At 37.7% G+C, this 20,873-nt stretch overlaps 1 protein-coding gene across 12 annotated transcripts in view; it reads right to left on the reverse strand.

Moving 5' to 3' along the window:
- The window catches only part of PIEZO2 (piezo type mechanosensitive ion channel component 2), a 474,768-nt gene that overhangs the window by 137,360 nt on the left and 316,535 nt on the right, over positions 1 to 20,873 (reverse strand). The gene's annotated exons all lie outside the window — the stretch shown is intronic.

A 20,873-nucleotide genomic window follows, 5' to 3' on the forward strand; every position in this document is an offset into this window, starting at 1 on the left:
GGAAAACTGTGTAAAATATGACTCATTTAGAAATTCATTTTGATGGGCAATTTTTCTAAGAAAAGACTCTACTAAATGCATAAAACTTTATAGGTTAAGTGAGTTTCATACCTTTCTACTGTTTGCATCTTTTATTTATTTTTTGTTTTTGAAATGGGGTCTCGCTCTGTCACCCAGGCTGGAGTGCAGCGGCATGATCACAGCCCACTGCAGCCTTGAGTGCCTGGGCTCAGATGATCCTCCTGCCTTGGCCTCCCAAGTCGCTAGGGACACAAGGGTATGCCACCATACCCAACTTTTTTTTTTTTTTAATTACTTGTAGACACAAAGTCTCATTATGTTGCCCAGGCTGGTCTCGAACTCCTGAGCTCAAGTGATCCTCCCACGTTAGCCTCCAAAAGTGCTGGGATTACAGGTGTGAATAATTGCACCCAGCCTGTTTGCAACTTTTATATGTGAATTTCCTTTAATTTTTATCTTACATTCTTCAGTTATAGAATCTTCAAAGGCTGCATGCCCTTCACTTGTAAAATCTCTCAGGGTGAATGCTGTTTTCTATCACAATGCAAGTGCAATATTAGTGTATGGATGAACACAGATTTTAAAGGAAGCTAAATAGAAATTAAACTAACTTTATTCATTTTTATCAGAAATAAGTGAGTTATATCATAACTTGTTCTTATTATAAAATCTTTTTATCTTAAGTTTCAGACAGAATTTTTTTTTGGAGTTAGCATTTGAAATAACAATTTCCTGAGTGAAAAAATTTATGTCCCACTTAGAATGGTAGAAAATGTTTTTACAGCCCTAGATTAAAATGTAAATTTCTTGTATAAAGTACACAGAACTGAAAGCTTTTCGATGTAAAATCAGACAAGCTAGATAGTCTCTTGGGTTAATCTAAGTGGCAGCTCTTCCAGCTGCTGAGTCCTTCTCCTTGCTCCACGCCTGGCACATATGCTAGAGCTAACTTCATCAACTCTCAGCTTAAAAATACTTGTCTTGTCCCATACAGAATTTTAATTGTAATTTTCTGTAGCTGTTGGTAAAGCAAACTAAATGGTTCATATCATGTAGACATTACATACCTTGCCACTGATATCATAACTGATTCCAAACTGATTTTGCACATTCCTACACTGACACTGAATAAGACGACTTAGATTTTGTACTAGCAATGTATAGACCTAAAAAAATGAGCAGAAGCTAACCAGTAGCAGATTGTTGTCTCCTACAATAACGTTTTTTAATCGAGCTATGCAAATACTACAAAACCTAAGATTTCTCTCTCTCTCTTTTTTTTTTTTTTTTTTGAGACAGAGTATCACTCTGTTGCCAGGCTGGAGTGCAGTGGCGCGATCTCGGCTCACTGCAACCTCTGCCTCCCGGGTTCAAGCGATTCTCCTGCCTCAGCCTCTCAAGTAGCTGGAACTACAGGTGAGCACCACCATGCCAGCTAATTTTTGTATTTGTAGCAGGGATGGGATTTAACCATGTTGGCCAGGATGGTCTTGATCTCTTGACCTTGTGATCTGCCCTCCTTGGCCTCCCAAAGTGCTGGGATTACAGATGTGAGCCACCGCACCTGGCATCTCTCTCTTTTTTTTTTTTTCCTAAAGAAACTAGATACTGTTGAAAGGATTCATACACGAGATGAGAAATTTGTACTTGAAGTTCACATCCTTTCTGGCACTGCAATTCTAGGATACTACACAGCATCCAACAATTATTTAATTTACTCAATGTTTGTTTCCCAGGATTGCATCTTGATACAGTACAAAGAAACTGATACCATTGCACCTGCTCTCCAGGAACTACTCTGTCTACACTAAAGCCATGTGCTAGCTTGGGCAGAGCAAGGTGTCACAGAAACCCTCTCTTTCAGTGGGTGGTGGGGATGGGTACTCCTCCTGACTGTCTTAAATCTCTCCATAGAAATATCTCTTTGCTCGAGAAGTATACAATGACACAATTACAGAGCAGCACATCCCAATGTACTACTTATTTGGAAATAAAAAGATAAAGATGAAGCTTTTCTCTTTCATGCATTTGAAATATCTTCTGTTTATCTTCGATCCTAGGCCCGGTTCTACTGATAATTTATACAAATGTATTTGGTAAGTGACTCAATGTCTGAGCTTTCACTTCCTAATAAAATCTAATAATGTTGATGGGTGGGGTGAGGACGTAAGTATATGAAAAAGAAAGGACAGTTTTTAGAAGATCTTATGTTAAATACTTAAGAACTCACAGATTCTATTTCCCAAAAGATAGCTGAAGATAGGTCCCCAAGTGATGATCAGTTCCCAGTAGAGACACATCAGGCCCTTGGGGCCCACATTCCCACTTTGGAACCTGGTCTGTCTGCATTGCTGTTTCATGGCCAGCATTTCTGTCCACAGAACACATCCTCACTTCAATTATTATGCCAAGGGCAGTCTCCTTACCTCTAATTTCTCTTCTCTGCACATTGTGACAGCTGCCAGAGTTTCCTTGGGAAAGCTCATGTTCTCTATGCCACCCTTCTTATCCTACTCCCTACTCCCCCATTTCCTGGAGAAAAGCCCTGAGTCCCAGAAAAGCATCCCTGAGGTCTTCAGCAACCTGGTCCCCTTTTCTTTCTCCCAGACAAAAACCTTGGCTATGCTAGATTATTTGGGGTTTACCATAAAATCTCAATCCCTTTGGTGTTGCTGTTCCTCGTTTTACCAGGAGGCTTTTCGGTAGCTATGACTTTGCTGGAGTCCCCAAATCAAGAATTGGGGGTATATGTACCAGGTGAGCTTTACCCACTCCTTGACAATGAAAATCCAAGAAATAGGACAGGCAGAGCTTCACACTCTCTGATACCTCTTAGGATAACACCAGCCCCCGACTCCAACTGCAATCCCATAATACGTGCATGTCACTGTATTCCTTCCAGATACCTCAATCATTCCAAAATATTACAGGGGTCACACAGGGTACCAGCTGTTCAGGATGCATAATTACATTACGTCCATGGCCTATCATCTGAACCTTCACGCTAATTTATGATAATTAAGTTTTGTTGTAAGCATTGGTTCTTCATCATTCTTTCCTTCAGGCCTGATATTCCTTATAGTTAATATTCACCAATACCCTGAAGCCATTTCCCAGCACACTTCATTCACGTTTCTTCCTATCACTTTGTTGTCGCTGGTTGTTAACATCCTTGGCATCATCTAGGTCTAGTTCCAAAGTCACCGTCTCCAGGAAATGTCTACGATTTCTCCTTCTCAGATTCAATTTTCCCTATGCCTCCACAACAATGATATTTGTAGTCATAATTTGAATTTCTGCTATTTTTAGTTTACGTGCTTGTTTTGCTGCCCATTTTGATTCTAATGCCTTCCAAAAAGGGTGTATGTCTTGTCACCTTGCGTTTATGGCAGTGCTTAGGGTATGGAAGGCTTTAAAGGTAAGTTTTTTTTAACTGAATTAAATACACTAAGAGTAAGTAGGTGATCACGGTTATGGTAGGAGCAGAGATTAAAAGATGGAAAAGTTCCTGCTTTTAAAAAAGAGAGAAAGGTAAGAAACTGTAGATATACAAACAAATTCTGGAATTTTCAGAGAAAAATCACTGCTGCTTGAATCCCAACATCCATGATTTTAGTGCCCCAGTTTAGGAAATAAGAACACAGAATAAGAGTGTAACAAAGGCAACAAAAGTACACTTTTATTTACATAAAGTATATCTTAGGTCATACATAGTAGATATTTTTGTTCTCTACTAGCTATTAACAAGCATTTTGAACTTTACCTTCTGAATGAAGCAATAAATAAATGTATATGATTCAGAAATAACAATAGTTTTTTTTGTTTTTTTTTTTCTTTTTTGTTTTTTTGAGACGGAGTCTTGCTCTGTGGTCCAGGCTGGAGTGCAGTGGTGTGAACTCGGCTCACTGCAAGCTCCGCCTCCCGGGTTCACACCATTCTCCTGCCTCAGCTTCCCAAGTAGCTGAGACTACAGGCGCCCGCCACCATGCCCGGCTATTTTTTTGTGTTTTTAGTAGAGGCGGGGTTTCACCGTGTTAGCCAGGATGGTCTCCATCTCCTGACCTCGTGATCTGCCCGCCTCAGCTTCCCAAATTGCTGGGATTACAGGTGTGAGCCACCACGCCCGGCCAACACTAGTGTTTTTAAACTGAGAATCCAGATTTATAATGAAGAAATAATGAGACTCAAATATCCAATAGTAACAAAATATGAAGCAAGCCTGGATGATTCCAAGATCCTTCAACTGCACTTTGCTCAGATTATTACGAATAAAAATTCATTCCACGCTTTGTTGTTCTCACTTGTAAGTGGGAGTTAAACACTGAGTACACATGGACACTGAGAAGGGAATAACGGGACACCAGGGCCTACTCGAGGGTGAGGGTGGGAGGAGCGCGAGGATGTAAACATTACTCATCCGGTACTACGCTTATTACTCGGGTGATGAAATCATCTGTACACCTGCAACACGCTATTTATCGATATAACAAACCTGAACATGTACCTCTGAAACTATAATAAAAGTTATAAAAAAATTCATTCCATGCTTTGTGATGAAAGAGGACATCACGGCGACAGGAAGGGTCGCTCATCGCAGCACTGTGATGAGTCTTCCGCCTGGGGTCCGGCGCACGGTTCATTCTTTCGGCTCTGGGGGCCTCCATGGACTCATTATAGCTGTCCCTCCACTCCTCATGGAGCACTTATTTGCACGTTTTTCTCTCTCTCTGAAGCACTCATAACATCTGACAACATGCGGTGGTTATGAATTGGCAGGGCACTTGTTTCTGCTCGCACATGTTGGCAGATTTATAAAACCTCCACCTGTTTTCAGGTGTGCTCCAGACCACATCTGCTCCGTCTCTAGTAATACAGGATCCCAGCCATTTGCAAGAAATATGTAATACTGAAAATAACAGCACACTGAAAAAAAAGTTTATTTGAGGCAAAATACACATAACATAAAGCTGATTATTTTAAATTTTTTTTTTTTTTTTTTTTGAGACGGAGTCTCACTCTGTCACCCGGGCTGGAGTGCAGTGGGCCTCTGCTCACTGCAACCTCTGCCTCCCCGGCTCAAGCGATTCTCCTGCCTCAGCCTCCAGAGTATCTAGGATTACAGGCACGCGCCACCACGCCCAGCTAAGTTTTTGTATTTTTAGTAGAGACGGGATTTCATCATGTTGGCCAGGCGGTCCCCAACTCCTGACCTCGTGATTTGCCCGCCTGGGCCTCCCAAAGTGCTGGGATTAGAGGAGTGAGCCACCGCACCTGGGCCATTTTAAACATTTTTAAGAACACAGTTCGGTGGTATTAATTACACTCATATTGTTGTGAAACCAATCTCCAGAACTTTTTCATCTTGCAAAACTAAAATTCTGTACACATTAAATAAAAACTCCCTATTCCCTTCTCCTCCCAGGCCCTGGAAACTACCATTGTACTTTCTGTATCTGTGAATTTGACTACCTGGTAACTTACATTAGTGGAACCATCCGATATTTGTCTTTTGTGACTATCTTATTTTACGTAGCATGATGGCATCAAGGTTCATTCATGTTGTAGCATGTGTCAGAATTTCCTTCTACTTTAAGGCTGAATACATATATATATATATATATATATATATATATATACATATATATATATATATATATACACCATATGTGTATGTCCTATTTGTTTATTCATCTGTTGATGGCATTTCCGCCTTCTGACTATTGTGCATAACGTTGTTATGACCATGGGTGAGCAAATATCTCTTCAAGACCCTGTTTTCAATTCTTTTCAATATATAGCCATAAGTGAAATGGTTGGATCGTATGGCCATTCTATTTTTAATAGAGAAACTGCTCCAGTTGTTTGAGGAACTGGTATACTGTTTTCCATCAGTGCTGCCCCATTTTACATTCCCACCAGCAGTGCACAATCTTCCAGTTTCCCTATAGCCTTGCCAAGCCTTGTTATTTTATGCTTTTGAGAGTAGTCATCCTAACAAGTGTGAGATCGGACACCATATCTTTTTTTTTTTGAGATGGAGTTTCGCTCTGTTGCCCAAGCTAGAGTGCAGTGGCTCAATCTCGGCTCTCGGCAAGCTCCACCTCCCTGGTTCACGCCATCCTCCTGCCTCAGCCTCCTGAGCAGCTGGGACTACAGGCGCCTGCCACCACGCCCAGCTAATTTTTTGTATTTTTTTAGTAGAGACAGGGTTTCACCGTGTTAGCCAGGATGGTCTCGATCTCCTGACCTCATGATCTGCCCGCCTTGGCCTCCCAAAGTACTAGGATTACAGGCATGAGCCACTGCGTCCGGCCCCATACTTTTAATTTAAACTTTTTTTTCCTCAAGAGCTCAGAGTTCTAAGTCCAAGACAGCTTCCAATCCTTTTAGGAAGCCAGGAAATATATTGTTTCCAACTAGCATAAAATGAATATTTGGGGACAAATAATTTTCTAGAAGAAACGTATTTTAATAATCTTCTCATTTTTAACCCCACATCCTTTAATTGAAATGAATGGAGGAAGAAATGGTAAAGGGAAGTAGCCTCGAAGAGGCAGATGTATTTCAGGAAGTTTGAGAATTTGAGTCCAAACTACAGACACTAGTCTCAAATACAGAAACCACACTCAAAAGAGAGGAGGATTGTTGAAGCTTAACTGAGCTCTGTCAAGGTGGAAGCCTTGTCAGCCCCCAGGGTGTTCAGCCGTTCCTCTTCTCATATCGTTTTCCCTGGAAAGGGTTTGGTGACAGACTCCAAACGTCCTGGGCTCCCTATGGGAATTCCCAGGCAGAGTATTGAGAAAGTTCATGAAACACCAGTAGCTAAGTGGATCAGTGGCCATGATGACTGGCCAGTGAGACACACTCATGGGCTCAACCGAGAGCAGAGGAACACATGACAAGCGGCCTTGAAAGGGCAGGAAGCTGCGTTTCTGTAAGCGAGTCCTGGTTCAGAGGAAAGAGTTCAACCTTACGGATTAATTATGTTTGAAGATATAAAGCTAGCAATAACTGCAGCTACCCATAGATGGTCCCTGGGGATTTAATTCTTTAAGTAGACATAGGTACCCTGCAGCAGCTTATAAAACTAATTGCGGGGAAAATGGCCAGGCACTAAAAATAATTAACTTTTCTTTTTCTTCCATCCCCTACCCACCCTTTCCCCACTCTAATGGCATAAATCTAATGGCAACAAAACATGGATCTTATTTTTAAAGGTTAAAAAAAATGAAAATTCAAGTGGCACATATTCTACTTAGTATTTTGATTTTAAAGCACATCTTTTAAATGAAATTGCCTTAGCATGAACTCAGAATAAATTTAAAATCAGAGGCTATAGGGCTAAATGAAAAGAATGGTAATCAAGACATGGATTCAAGCCCTGCCTGAATGATTACCTATGTGACCCTGAGTAGGGCATTTAACCACTTTGAGCCTCAATTTCCTCATTTGGAAAATGAGGCTAGTAAATAACGTATCTCAAAGAGGTAATGTGAAGATCAGAAATGATAGGCATATGACTTTTGAACTGCTTTTCATGATACTTCAACTTAGAATTGCTGAAACGGGGCTTGAAAATATCCTATATACAATTGTTTTGGATTGTAAACTACAGGGTCACCAGATTTCTTATGTGATAGATATCAATTTCTTCCTTGTATAAAAGTATAGATGTATATAGTTCAAGCTAGAATGATACATCTTTTGTTTCAACAGCAACGTACCTAGATAATATTTGGGAGTGCTCTTACTGAGGAACAAGCAAAGAAGGAGAACGGTCTTCTGATGGTACATTATAGCTATAATCTAAACATTTATGGACACTTTCTTCTCACACATAGAATATACTTTCTCCCTCTCCAAGAAAAACAGTTCCAAATTTCTACCCAGTTATACAGCTCATGAGGTGGAGGCCTAGGTGATGCATGGTCCTCTCTTACAGTTCAGTTATTCGCTCCTTACAGGTCCGCAAAATTGCACCCAGCACATGTCAGTGGAGTGGAAACATCATCAGTGCAATAAAAACTCCCATTTGGAGAAAGGAGGTGCGGGAAACACACCACAGGTACTGGGTTGCAGTTATGATCAAATCCCACTAGGCAGGAGCTGGGAAGACTCCCTGCCTAGCAGACACATAAGTCTCATGCTGGAAGCGCTCGGCTCTTCATCAGGAGGAGCTTCCTTGTCTCTCTCAACTCCTGCCTCAACCTCTGCCAGTCTGAAGCCTCTCCATCCCCAGACCCACCTCCCATTCTGTGTGTGACTGACATTTTGGTTAACCTAATATCTGTAATTCTCATTTAACCACAGATCACAAAGTCTTATGCCATTAGTGTTCTTTTATATTTCTGTGTCTCGTGGCTTGAAATGGGTTGTAAACTCCTTCAGAGCCTAAATAATGTTTCTTAGATGCTTCCAAAGCACTTACAAGTTCTCTATACATGGGCCATGTTCAGATTATTGTAATGACAACCCTAGTAGTAGCTTTACTAATAATTTTGCAATATGTAACTGAAACGATCAATCAGGAATGTTCGATTGAATGATTAATTGAAATTATCAATCAAAAATAATCAGAAATGTTTTCAAAGACTTTTATAAACAAATGTTCATCAGAAAATTAATTATGCTTACAAAACAATAGGGGCAACACCTAAATACCCAATAAAAATCTATAGATTTTCTCCACTAATCATTATATAGTATTGACAATATCCAAAAGGAAAAAAATTGGTGCATCACTAAAGTAGTCAAGTTAAGGCAAAATGAGTCAGTATGTTTTCAAATGAATATGTAATTTATGTCTTAGGGAGGATTTCAATGAAATCCATGTCTCGCATTTCCAGATGTGGTAACTGCTGGAATAACGTGTATTTTTGCTTTTTTGCACAAATAGAAACTAATACATAGAACCAAATGATTTATTTGTCTTTTCTCACTGCAGTTTTATTTTATTAATTTTTAAAACATTGAAGATACATTGGGGCTCATCAAGCAGAGGAATAAAATTAGGCATGGTACAATTATAAATGGTGTGGGTTTTCTAGGACCTTGTCCCTCAGAGCTTCTTCCATTAGAAATGCAGAATCTTGGGCCTCACCCAATACCTACTGAATGAAAATTTGCATTCCAACAAGACACTCAAGTGATTTATATACACATTAAAGTTTGGGAAGCATTGAGTTTAAAGTCAGTTGGACAGTTCTTTTCTCTTATTAGTAGAAACTAATATTTTACCTGCTATTTAAATCTCATCCCAGCAAATACCATTTTAAAGAGAGTTCCCTTATAAAAAACATATCCCACCCTATTTAATTGTCTAGATATTTTAGGCAATATCAAATACAATGAACACCAATTTGACAATAGAATTAAAACACTCTATTAAAAGTTGTTTGAGGTGAGATTTGATCTCTTAAACATAACTAAGTGAACATTAAATATAAGGCCAATGAAATTATACCCAAAGTATTCATTTATTAAAGCTAGATACATGGCACTCGTATAGGAAAAGGCAGAGTGTAAAAAATTGATAAGGCACTATCTTGTTCATAAAAAACTTATAGACCATATTTTTACACACTATAAGACAATTTGATTATGACCTTCTAAAGTTCTTCCATGGCCTCATTTTATTTTTTCATGTTTTAAGATTCAACAAGACAGAAACATTCTTCAAAACAGTAGGTCTTTACGGCCGGCCACGGTGGCTCACGCCTATAATCCTAGCACTTTGGGAGGCCGAGGTGGGTGGATCACGAGGTCAGGAGATAGAGACCTTCCTGGCTAACACGGTGAAACCCCATCTCTACCAAAAATACAAAAAATTAGCTGAGTGTGGTGGCAGGCGCCTGTAGTCCCAGCTTCTCAGGAGGCTGAGGCAGGAGAATCGCTTGAACCTGGGAGGTGGAGGTCGCAGTGAGCCAAGATTGTGCCACTGCACTCCAGCCTGGGCGACAGAGCAAGACTGTCAAAAACAAACAAACAAACAAAAAAAACAGTAGGACTTTACAATGTTTCTATGAAGACTGTTACCTGAATTAAACGTTTTCCTTTATAGCCTATTCTGATTACAACACAAGCTAAATAAAGTATATACTTTTTTCTTATTTTTTGAGTTGTTTCTCTGTCCCTTGAAAAAAATACAGATAAATAGACTAAATAGATTCTGGAACATCAACAAGGAGATAGAAATCACAATTTATACCCTTAAAGAAGTAGTCATACTTCACGTTCCTTGTCATCTCTGTTCTGCCAAAGTACTATTAGACTAGATATAAGAAATTTCTTGAAATACTTTGATTACTACTGCATGTTAACCTTCAATGATGTTGAATTCAGCACGGCTCTAAAAGGAATTGAGGGGAAGGTGATTTACAATAAGAAACTAATAAGAAGTTAATATGTAGCCCATTTCATGGCAGGTGAATGAAGTTGAACAAACTCTATGTATAGCCTTGAATATGTCCTGAATATACACTTGTGTATACCCAATATTTTCCTGGGAATTCTTCATTAGGGAAGTATCAAAATGATTTACTCTAGGTGAATTCGAGCACAGAGACAGCCTTCAATAGCTATTTGTGTTGATTTGAAAACAGTTGCAGGATCAATAGTAATATAGCAATGTAACAGAAAGGGAATGGAAAGAATAAGAATTGCATACTGAGAATTTGCTAAATCACTAAAAATTCTATCTCATCTGTACTCCTTATTTAACTGAATAAGTTTGATGGAGGACAGTAAATAAGATATGAGTTTGGAATTTTCATTTACATACAGTATTGTACATTCATATTAGTCTCAAAATATTTGTTTAGAGCATCCTCACGGGTGTTCCCTACCATTTTGCTTCACATCAATGCATCACTTTTCTCAACTATGCTCCTGTTGTCAAAGACTAGAAGGGCTAACATTTCATAGTCTCATTTTCAGTTAAAATATATCACCTAATTATTGGCTTCATTTTAATGGAAATAGGAATAAAAAGATGTCATGGAAATCATTGAAAAGCACGCCCTAAAGTAAGTCTAATGGCCATTTATTTTTTAATCTATGTTGTTAGTGGCTAATAATTTTCTGTTACACTTTAAACTTAGTAAGTATACACATCGTCCCCCACCAAAATAATATGGAAATGTTCCATTTAATTGTCATAAGAAAAACTCTGAGAACTGCATTTAAGTACACCTAGACTCTTTCCAGTAAAGCATTAATGAAATTAACAATAAAAAGGTATAATGATTTCTACTGGGATAATTACATGGGTAATTTAACAGTGGATGTGGATAAAACTGGAGGCATTTGTATGATATACAGTTAAATATTTATAAATGGTATACGGTTTTTTGGATAAAGAGGCAATCTTTAAAAACGTTAAGTAGAAGGAATTCTTAAAATGTATATTTTCTCTTTCATTATTCTGATGAATATCTATTAAAAAATAAAAAATAATTAAAGATTTTAGATTTCAGTTATTAATCAATGGAAAGAATAATGCTGAAGATATAAGCATTACCAATGTATTCCAAAGACTCAGCTATGAAGGATGTGAAACTGCCTGTTTCTTTGATCAGATTTTAATGCTGACTGCTCTATTAATGTTGAACATGTCACTTAACAAAAAATCCAAAGATGAGCAGTTCCAGGTTAGCTAATTCAATGCACAATTACGCAGGCGTTTTCTCAATGTTGTTCTCAATGCATCGTCGGTGTTCACCTTCATGCTTGTTCTCTCACAGTCACAAGAAACTGCTGCAGCTTCTTACATGAAGACATAATATCTTCACAAAACTTCATACAGAGGTAGAAAAAAGGTGAATCTCATTTCAAGAGCTTTTAATTTGTAGAGCTAAGCTTCCACCTGAAATTATTTTCCTTAAGTCTGAAGAGCATCCTTTAATATTTGCGTAGTGCAGGTATGCTGGTGCAAAATTCTCTCAGTCTTTCTTATCTAATAATATCTTTATTTGACCTTCATTTCTTCTACCTACATCCTCAGATACAGAATTATAGGTTCATAGTTTTTTTTCCCTTTGAGAAGCAACTTTAATAATATTATCCTATTGCTTTTTGAATGGCATTCATTTCTGGTGAGAAGAGTGTGATAATTCTTACCACTGTTCCCTTGCACATAATGTGTCTTTTTATTTGGCTGTTTTAAATATTTTTCTCTATCACTGATATTCAAATTTTTAAATTATATTGTGTTTTTGTGGGACTTTCTTTTTGTTTGTTTAGATCGGAGTTTGTTAAACTTCTTGGACAGGGTGTTTATATTTTTCATCAAATTTGGGAAATATTTGGCTGTTATTTCTCAATATACATTTGTCTATGCCCACATCTTTCTCCAATTATACTTGTGTTAAACCTTTTGAAGCTTTCCTATAGGTTATGTGGTTCAGTGGTTTTTTTTTTCTTCCTCAATTTCTTTTCTTCTTGTGCTTCAATTTGGGTAGGATTTATCATTCTATCCTCAAGTTCATCTATCTTTTCTTCTGTGGCATTTAATTTGCTCTTAAGCTCATTCAGTAGATTATTATAGCTATGGTATTTTTGTGGCTCCTCAGTTTCATTTGTTCTTTTTGTCCATCAATTCTCTTTTATAAATTCCATTCCTGTTTTATGTCCATTTTCTTTAATCTTGAAAATATTTTAAAAAGCTGTTTTAAGGAGGTTTCACTTGTAGTTTGATTTTCATTGGTTGAATTTTCTCTTGCTTTTTCACATGTCTAAAACTTTTCTTCTGAATGCTGAACATTGTTATTTCTACATTATCGAGTGTCTCGATTTTGTTGTCATTTAAAAGTGTTGAGTTTTATACTGGCAGGAAGTTAAGTTACTTGCATCAGCTTTATCCTAGTAGACTTGTTTATAAGTTTTGTTGTGATGGGCCTGCAGTAACCTTCACGGTATGACTAGCTCAGCCCCAGTAGAGTAGAAGAATTCTTCACTCTGGCCAAAGCCAAAATATTTTCACAAATCTATATGAGCTCTGGCAGTTACTAACTTTACACTTCCTCAATTTTTGTTCTTTCCCCAGGAGTTTTGCTTTGTCTGACTTCATGGAGTCTTACCTATGCATGCACAGCTTAGAATTCAGCTAAAGTGTCTTGGTGACTCCTTGAAGATCTGTGGAGCTCTTTCTCTGTCTTTCTCCTCTCCATTACTCCGTGCCACAAATATCAGCCTTCTCGTCCTCTCCAAATTCTCATCTTCAGCTCAGCAAGACCACCATGCTCAGTTTGGATTCCCTTCCCCACATAATGTATAGTAAATTCCTCCAGGTAGAAAGCTGGAAAAATCCTTTAGCCTATCCTGCTTGTTTTTCCCTTCTCTCAGCCATCATAAACCCATACTTCCAATCGCTCAGCATCTGAAAACAGTTGTTTCATATATTTTCTCTAGTTTTCTCTTTGATTATAGGAGGATAGCTGGTCTAGTCCACTTCACATATCTTTTTAACACCTGCCTTACTAATATGAATATATACTTGCATAAAGGTATCTACCTACCCACCTAGAAGTAGAATGTTCTGATTAAAACAATATTTTTATCAAAGCCTTACTATATATAAACACTATATGAATAATAAATATTTTATTTGTAACCAGCTTATACATTAAAATGAATAATTATATCTTGCCTCATTTTCTCTCTTCTTACCTCATTTCAGATACAGTCTAGAAGTTTTCCAGGTTGCTGGAACCAGGAAATATGAGTCACGTATCACCCCCACCCACCACCATCTTTTTCATCAAAGATTCTACCCACAGCACCATCCTGCACCCTCCCTGTCTCTCACCATTTACAACACAGACCTCAGGTGAACATACATCCTCTTTCATCTTCTTCCACACTTTTGTCTTTCTTGAATTCTTGCCAGAGAATCTCAGGAAAATTCCTTGTTCTCTTTTTACTTTCTTTTCATATTGTTTGTAAATTTAAAAGTGATTGAAGTCATTGATTACAAATGCAATAGTGCTAGTATAAATTTGTGTCAGAGAAAATCAAAGTTACACATTTTGTAATGAAAATAGATTTTCTAACAAGTTTCTTACCTTCTAAAATGTGTTTCTCAAGCTATGAGACCCTTTAAAAATTGCTATTCATTGTGTACTAATACATTTGTAAATGTAACAGAAAATAATAATTAGTAGAAAATGATCACATGCCTGCATGTCACCACAATGTCATTGTGCTATATACATTTTAAATGCTTTCTCTCAACGTCTGCATTTAACTTGTTGAAAACGTGTTTCAAACAATTCATGGACCAGCACTGATCTGCCACTTGGGATAGCAGTGACTTAGAGTATTAAGTCAGAATATTGTCAATCGTCTCTCGCTAATGCCTTACCCATCCCTAACTAACATTTTCTACAGCTTTATATTGGAAATAAATAGCTGAAACTTTTCCTCCCATTAAAGTTGGTATTCTTAAAATTACCGTTATAACCAACGACAGTAATTAAAATTCCCTTTTCCAGGGTAGTGATGCCTAAAAATACCTTCGAGAAAACACTGAAACAAACTTCCTATTATGTCTTAGGGGCCCTGAAACTTAGTTGGAGAAGCTCCCTGATTAGGAATGCTGGAGCACCAGGCCCCTGTCTGCTAAGTCCCAGCCCTGGAAAGCATGGAGGGAACCAGGCCAGTGTCTGCTGGCCTCCAATCAGCCTAGTGGAATCAGCTCTCATAGGTCGGGAATGAGTGAACCTGTGGACTAAAGAACGGCACAGCAGGAGCCGGCTCACCACACTTCCTGTTAGATGTTATCAATGCTTCTCTTTGCAATTTTGTGTATGCGTCGGGGTGCACTAAGCGGCTAATAAATGTCTACTTGTCAAGTTTCTAAAAGGGAGTACGAACCAACAGACAGCCAACAAACAGAAGTCTGCTACTGTGGATTAAACTAACTTTCATAAATTAAACTTGGAAATTAACATTTATATCTAACCCAGAAAAATCAGCGGCTCAACAAACTTTTGGAACTCAGCTAGATTGAAGTCCGTGAACTTCTTAGACATTATGCAGGCTGCTGCTTTAAAACAAATAGAATATCCCTTAATGCTAAGATTACTTCAAAATGATATAACTTTTTCTTTCATAATTCAGAAAGTATTTAAGATATTTTATGACCTTAGAGCTATTGCCAGTAACATCAATTCCATTATAAGGTACCAAATAGGTAGAAGTAGAGAGCTTGAAAGAATTTGCACTGGCTTGCTGAAATGTCTAGGTTCTCTTTTTAGACAGAAAAGATTCTTTTTATTTATGTCTTAACATTTTTGTTTTTTATTAAGAATAATTAATTTGAGCTTTCAGATTGTCTAATTTTGCAAAAGTAGGAAATTTTCTCTTACTTTCTTATTTCATATTTTGGAGATTACTTCTAACAAAAACAACCTGCCGCTTCTCTTTTATTCCCTTCACAACTATGATGACTTAAATTGTCCACTCAACAATGGGAGTATTTAAGAGAATCACTACATATAGCCCTGAATTTTTTCTCACACATCCTGTTAATAGCCCTAAAGTGCCATCTGTTATCTAGAACATGTGAAAAATAAAAGAATCGAAGCTGCACATTATTTTGGTGAATGCTTGAAGGAATAATTTTTTTCATTCAAGCATCCTCAAATATGCTTACTTTTCATCTTCAAATATGGCCTTCCTTAAACTGAAACAACCCAATTCAAAAAGTACAGAGTGTGTGGAGAAACAAAGGGAGGGGGAGGGATAAATGTAATTGCAATCAACAGGTGCAGATACAAGCAATATAAAGCCAGTCTTTGAAGAATCAGAGAGAAGAAGAATCCCACAAAAATTTACCAACAACACAAGAGACTGACATGAATGGTGAATGGCTTTCCACTTTTTAATTGAATGTAATGATAGGACTTATAAAACATACACATAGACACCCATTGCTCAGAGGAAGCAGATATTCGCATTCTGCCACATTTCGTTCTGCCAGCACACTTAAGAAAAAGAAATTAAAACTTCATGGCATAGCTAAAGCCTTGCCTACAGTTCTTTTGCTCCTCCTCTTCGTTCTTCCTCAAGCCTTATCCTGAGATCAGTATATATCATTCCCATGAATATTTAACTCATTTTTTCTACGTATGTATGCACCCATAAATAATACATACAATTGTTATATGAATTTAACCCTATATATGTATTTTATGCACATATATAATATAGTTCATTTTAACTTCTGGGTAGTATTTCACTGCATAAATAAACCACAGACCACCCTAGAAATCCGGGGCCAGGGAATAATTTACAAGAGTAGCAAGATACAAGTCTCCATAAGCTGTGGGAAAAAATGTATTTAAAATAAAGGCAACATGAAGGTGATATAAAGGCCTTCAAGACCTTAATATTTGCAGAACCTTGGTTTCCCATCTGCAGCTTTCTCTGCTGGAGTTTTTCAAAACTTCTTTAGGTTTTTTGTTTTATTTAGATACAGACAAGTTATTGCATATATGCTTTCATGTTTATTTAAGGATATCTGTTGGCTATGAACAGTAATAGTGCAAAGCTAATAAAATTTTAAATGAACATGACAAAGAAATTTAGATTTAGATTTCTAGATAACATGACATATATATGTATATTATGGAATACTATGCATCCATTTAAAATAATAAAAAAATCCATCTATCTATATAACCATATCTATATTTGATATGAAACAAGTTTCAAGATATATTTCAAGTATTTTTTTAAATTTTAGAACAATTTTAAATTTACAGAAAAGTTGAAAACATACTACAGAGAATTCTCTATACCCATTTTCCTCGACTGTTAAATCTTACATTATTAGTATGACACATTTGTCACAATTAACAAACCAATACTGATACATGATTTTAAACTAAAATCTATATTTTGTTGAAATCTTCTTAGTTTTCACCTAATGTCCTTCTCTTTATTTTTGTTTGAAACAGTGTCTTGCTCTGTCACCCAGGCTGGAGTGCAGTGGTGTGATCTTGGCTCACTGCAACCTCCACCTCCTGGGTCCAAGTGATTCTCCTGCCTCAGCCTCCCGAGTAGCTGGGACTACAGGAACCCGCCACCATGCCTGGCTAATTTTTGTATGTTTCATAGAGACGGGGTTTCACCATGTTGGCCAGGCTGGTCTTGAACTCCTGACCTCGGATGATCCACCCGCCTCGGCCTCCCAAAGTGCTGGGATTACAGGAGTGAGCCATCGTGCCCGGCCACCTAATGTCCTTTATCCACACTAGAATCCCATGCAGAATGCTGCATTATGTTTAATCATCATGTCTCTACGGGCACCCCTAGGCTGTGACTTCTTAGATATTTCTTGTTTTTGATGAGCTTCACAGTTCTGAGTTCTCATCAGGTATTCCGTGGAATGTCCCTTTGTTTTGCTTTGTTTGTTTTCTCATGGTTATACAGGGGTTAAGGATTTGGGGGAGAAAGATCGCAGGGGTAAAGTGCCATTCTCATCACACCATTTCAAGGATACACGCTATCAACATGACTTACACCTGATGATGTTAAGTTTGATCACTTGGCTGGGTGTTTGTCAGGTCTCTCCACAAAGAAGTTGCTCTTTTTTTCCATTTTCTTTTCTTTCTTCCTTTTTTTTTTTTTTTTTTTTTGAGACAGAATCTTGTTTTGTCACCCAGGCTGGAGTGCAGTGGCACAATCTCAGCTCACTGCAACTTTGCCCCCTGAGTTCAAGTGATTCTCCTGCCTCAGCCTCCCAAGTAGCTGGCACTACAGGCACGTGCCACCACGCCAGGCTAATTTTTGTATTTTTAGTAGAGATGGGGTTTCACCATGTTGGCCAGGCTAGTCTCGAACTCCCAACCGCAGGTGATCTGCCTGCCTCAGCCTCCCAAAATGCTGGTATTACAGGTGTGAGCCACAACGCCTGGCCCCCACTTTCCATACTCTATACTTTGGAAAGAAGTCACAATGCACAGCCCACACTCAATGGGGTGGAAAGTGAGGAATTATTCTGAATTCTTCCATTTGGGACAGAATTGCCTCTTATCTCCCATGTATTCATTCAATCATTTACTTATATCAATATAAACTCACAATATGCATTTTATACCCGAGGTTTTACTCCAGTACAACTTTATTTATTTTGTTCCTCAAATTATTCCATCTTTGACCACCACCCTGACCAAACTCTAGTATCAGCCATTTCTCCAAGGAGCCCTGGTTCCTTTTACTGGAGAATGGTATTTGGAAACCAAGATGTGGGCACTAGCTATGCTCACTGCAACAGCTCCTCATTGCTTCTAGGCCCTCTCAGCTGAAAGAACAAGAAAATATGTGTGCATATACACAGATATAGAAATATTTATCCATATCACCATCTGTATTTATGTTAAAGTAAATATGAGTTCATAATGATGACTCCAATTCCAATCTGTTATCATATTGTTCTAGCCTTCCCTTGTTGCTTATCTGTAACCTCCCTCTCAAACAGGAAGACACCTGCTGCCTCATCTGCCATCTATTTACTTATTTGTTTGATCGCTCTATACATGTATAGTGATTTCAAAATTGATAACGTGTACTTCTATCGGAAACTAATCAAATAAAGCACAGTGCTTATATGCAGTTCCTTTTGTCTTCAGTCATACAATCTCCACTCATTTCCAGTTACCTAAGTCGGCACCTTTCTTCCATCATCCTTCAGTGAAATAAAACATTTTTTCTATGCTTACATTTTTTTTGGTCATAGTCTACATTCCATTCTGAGATCTTCCAACCTCTAATTGGTTAGTTTTTAATTTGCAGACATTAAGACATAATCTTTATGCTATAAAGTGCAATGGGTTTTGACAAATATATAGTGTTGCATATTCACCACTACACTACCATAGAGAATAATGTCACCACCCTAAAATATTTTCTGTGCTTCACCTATTCAACCTTCCACCACCTCTCTCCCTTAACTTCTGGCAACCACTGATCTGTTTACCATCTCTTTATTCTTTTCCAAAAATTCATACAAATAGAATTATTCAGCTGTAGCCTTCAAAGATTGGATTTTTCACTTAGCAATATGCATTCAATATTCACCCTCCCAGCCTCACTCTGACCTATGTATATGTTCTCATGCATAGATATATAGAAAATAGATATATATTTATGCATAAATATATAGAAAAATGTTTGGAGGAATACCTATTACTGGCCTCAGTTATCTCTTGTGGAAAAATAAAAACTGAATTACAGATATGAACAAGTTAAAGGAGGAAGGCTTTCAATTTTACGCTCTTTATTTTTTTCTGGAATATTTAGATTTTTTTCCAATGAGTGTGCATCGCCACTATAATTTTAAAGGTTCTTAAAAATATGCCATTTTCTGCCACCTTTCTTTTCTATGTTCACACCCTTGTATATTCCTCAGTTTTCATTTCTATAGTAACTACAAAGATTTTTGATTAAAATCCTTTATAACAAAGAACAGAACTAACACTTTTTAAATCATACATTTTTCCCATGTTTAATGTTTAATAATCAAAATCAACCCAATTTTCTTGCTTAGACCAACATTTGCCTCCTTTTTTTCTCTCTCTCTGCTCCCCCTGCCTTTATGTCTTTTGTATCATCTCCTCTGCTGAAGCTTAGCTGGTATTAGGCAGCCAACAGACAACTCACCAGGCTTACAAAGATAGTTTTCGAAAGAACTGCTCCAGAACTGCCAGATGGTATTGCATCAACCACCTCAAGAAAAGGGCATGAACCACTGGCATCGTCTTTCAATCATTTCAACTACAGATTTTGCAGCAGTTACAGATGAAGGCAACTACAATCTTGGACAAGATCACAGCCACATATTCCTCTCTTCTCTCTACCTGTCCTACTCCAATCCTACTTCAGCTTAGAGAACTAGCTCATGTTAAAGGGCTTCTTGATGTGTAGCTGTTAGCCTTTAACTTCTATTTTACTATTGTTTTCTTCAATGACATCTAACAGAAAATTAATTTACGGTAAAAATCTGTCCTGTGCAAAACATAAAAAAAAACTATTAAATCTCATGGACAAAAGTCACCCCCAGGTCGCTAGGTTGATGGAGATTTTATAAGCAAAAGATGAATAAACATATAAACTATTGCTACCCCAAGGCAAACTTAGCATTCAATAAACCCAGACAAGCTCTAAATAGTATGACGGCTTTTTTTTTTTGTAACAGTAAAACCAATCCTGTATGTAGTCATAAGTATCACTTAGCTTCAAAGTTCAACAGTTTGAGACAGGATGTTGAAGTATTATTTGACAGAAAATTTTCCCTATCTTCTTAAAAGCTTGTCAATAATGGAAAATTTCCCCAAGTCCAACAATTTAAAGTTGTTAGAATTTGGATGCCCACTAACTAACCTGGACATCAGACAACAAACCTCTTCAGAATGAAAAATGGAGCTGCTGCCCTGAAGAAATTCCTATTTTAACAAAAAGGTTGGGGATTTTGGTGAGTTTTAACAGCTTCTTCAATTAAGGGATTCATGTTTTCCTTCCATTATTTCCTAAATGACCCTGGAAAAACTGAAAGTAGAAGGTAAAATATACATAAAGGTATGAGTTCTAGGTGGATCATTGAATTATTGCAAAGTGTGTGAGATATTGGTGCCCAGAGAGGGTCCGGAACTCAAATATTGGTTCTTCTCATACTAAATCCTTATGCCAATAATAGCACCATGCAGGTGGCAATACTGGTCATATGTTCAGAGAAACTCTACTGTCTGGAGTCTGAGCATCTATAAGAATATGACAGTCTTATAATTTCCCTTCCTTACTAGCTAATGCCCAGAGCTCCATCTCACCCCATCACTTCCAAGCTGCTGCATCCT

This window comes from Pongo abelii, chromosome 17 (assembly GCF_028885655.2).
Source record: "Pongo abelii isolate AG06213 chromosome 17, NHGRI_mPonAbe1-v2.0_pri, whole genome shotgun sequence".
Lineage (NCBI taxonomy): Eukaryota > Metazoa > Chordata > Mammalia > Primates > Hominidae > Pongo > Pongo abelii.